Source organism: Nanorana parkeri, unplaced genomic scaffold (assembly GCF_000935625.1).
Source record: "Nanorana parkeri isolate BGI_ZX_2015 unplaced genomic scaffold, ASM93562v1 scaffold350, whole genome shotgun sequence".
Lineage (NCBI taxonomy): Eukaryota > Metazoa > Chordata > Amphibia > Anura > Dicroglossidae > Nanorana > Nanorana parkeri.
The window spans coordinates 652,550-655,486 of record NW_017306618.1 but is presented as its reverse complement, the minus strand read 5'-3'; the positions used below and the strand labels follow the sequence as shown (position 1 = coordinate 655,486).

At 41.4% G+C, this 2,937-nt stretch overlaps 1 protein-coding gene across 1 annotated transcript in view; it reads left to right on the top strand.

Annotated features, from left to right (window-relative positions):
• Positions 1–2,937, top strand: part of FAT3 (FAT atypical cadherin 3) — a 452,567-nt gene that overhangs the window by 149,584 nt on the left and 300,046 nt on the right. The gene's annotated exons all lie outside the window — the stretch shown is intronic.

Sequence of the window (2,937 nt, the reverse complement as noted above, 5' to 3'; positions counted from 1 at the left end):
AGCCCTGTATATATATATCTATATATATATATATATATAAATATATATATATAGATATATATACAAAAACTGTACTCTGTATGTTTATATACAGAACTTCCAAGATGTAGGACACTCTTTCCCCTTGCTCATGTTATTGGCTGTTTTTTCTCAGAACTCATCTTTAGTGAGATACAAACAGACCTTGGCACACAGAAAACTGACACTGAACTGAGTTAAACCTTAAAAATACATTCAAGTGCCCTAACTATTAACAAAAATTTATTTTATTTGTGTATCACTCGGCTGTAGATCCTCAAATTATCTCTGAATTGGTGCTGACACTGTCCTTCCTTCTGGAGGGGGGCTACCTTTGTTCCCCGCGGTCCCTGTGTGTGTTGTAAAGTAGTCACCGCTCCAAGCTCACTCCCGTGATGGACTACAATCTCAATACAAATGAGTAAACTAAACATGAGATTGTAGTCCATCACTGGGGTGATCTTGGAGCAGTGACTACTTTACAACACACACTTCTGTAAGCATTGGGCATTAATGAACATTAATGTGTTTACATTCATAACGAGCAATAAAAGAGCTTTAAATCAAGCCTCTGCTGACCTCTGTAACTGCAGGCATTGGGAAAAATTAATCTTCAGATCTCCTCTCCCCATATTATCTGTAGTTGCATGGACTTGGCAGTCTTTCAGCCTTCTAAGGTAAACACTGGTAAGGTAAGCTGCTGTAAAGTGTTAGGAACCACCCAAAATGCAACTTCAAATAGTCTATGTACTGTGCCACAGATAGGCTTTAGGTGCCCCTTAATACTTAACTCTCTCCACTTAAAGTGAACTGTTATTACCTAACACTCCTCCACAACACTAATATTTAACCCTACAATTAAATTGAGCCAATTCCTTGGCACCTAATTTTTTTGGAAGGAGACACGCCACTGCCACACCCCAGTCAAAAGCAGCCTGTAACAGCCAGGGCTCAGAACCAAACACCTGTCTACTCAATCCCTTAGGCCTCCTTTACATGGGGTTTTTAGGGCCTGCAGTGGATTCCCGCAGCAATAATGTGCAATTGTGCAGGTTCCTGTGGCTGAGATCACACGTAGTTCTACCCCCATTCACATGTATCTGATTTCGCACATCTAGCCATTACCTGAAAATAGAAACAGATGACCGGCCCTGGACGCAATCTGTCTGCGTCCAAGGCTGGTCATCTGTTTCTAGCTGCAGGTAACCGCTGGATGTGCGGATACATGCGGATAGCAGCAGACAGCTACGGCTCCTTTTAACCTGTCATTGTTTTGTACAAGCTGAGTGTATCTGCTGCCCTGGACCACCTGTGATTCCTGCTGCAAGAATCCACTAATTCTTGCCACAGGAACCTGCTGCTTGGCCTAAAAGGCCCCTGCAAATGGGGCCCTGTGAATACCCATGGACAATGAGCAGAAAAAAAAAATGCAAATCACAGAAAACACACTAGACCTGGAAAGGTGGAAAACAATGTTCCATCGATGGCACCAAAATTCTATCACGTTTGAGAAGGCAGAAAATGAAAAATAGATCAGTGCGCCAATCAATTTATATAACATTAATTGCAGCATAAACAATATACATATTACATACACAGTATAATGTTCTCTGTGTCAGGCCACAAAGAATGACAATTATGGGGGAAAGAGGAAAACATTTTTTCTAATGAGAGACACTCGGAAGCTTTGCAACTGGAGTGGACTGTGTCTTAGAGTGACAGCTCAGTAGAGCACGCTCTCCATACCGGAGGAAATATAGAGCCTTCATTAGCATTTGGTATCAGCTGCGGATTAAACTTAACAAACTAAAACAAGAACAAGCCAAATACTTCTTTTTCTTTGACATCATTTAATAAGTGCTCACTCGCGTTGCCTCATTAAGAATTATAACAGATATAAATATTTATTCCCCCATGTTAAGCTTACGGGTGGATTAAATCCAATGCCGAAGACTTGATCCGCCGTGTTTTGCAATGCATAAGCTAGAGTCACACCAACGCCGCATGTTTACAGAAGTAGAACATAACGAACATCTGTGTGGGACAACATCACCGCAGAGCGAGCGCCATATTTCTGTTGGCGAGACAGTGAAGTTGCTTTGGGGTCAGGCCGTGAATTTAAATGAGGCTTATTTGCGTGTTGATGACCCTTTTTGCTACTGATGAGGCGAAAATGGCGGGGAGTGACACTAAACTATTTTAATGATGGGCTCATATGAGCAAGGTATCTCATTAAATCTGCTCCCCCCCCAAAATAATTACTCTGGGTAAATGGGATTACGCTTGTTAAAATGCTTATGCATGCAGCCATCATTAACATCTTTTATGTAAATGAGTGACATAATGAGATTTAACCCCTTCATGCATAGCAATGCAGGTCGGTTAATGAGAATTTGTTTACAGGAGACTTTACCAAAGCTAGAATCATAAAATACGGGCAACAGATACATTTCAAGTGGTCCATCAAGTGAGTAATTCTTAAAGTTGTTCCTTGCAGCCTATGTTCAGAAAAGGGGTGGGGCATGTCTCTTTGGTGTTTATAGGCTACACCAACATTTCTCAACCTTTTTTCAGTTAAAGCATCCTTCATATGTATGCAAAATTTTTAGGCACCCCCAGTCTAATATGTAAAACATTTCACTGTAAAAAAACCAAACTGTAGCCCCCTCCCAGAATCCAAACAAAACCTTTATCCTAGAAAGGGGTCTGATATAATTTTTTAAGAGGGGACTCCTTGCAAGAAAAACAAGATGGGGTTTGCCCATTCACATCTTCATTCCCCCTTCACAACAGAGGCCTCCTTCACATCTAAGTGTCACCATGAATTTAGGAGCCTCTTTCACATCAAAGTCCTCAATCCGTGCTTCACTTGAGGAGTCCCTTTCACATTAGAGCACCCCCCCCCCCATATATTAGCAA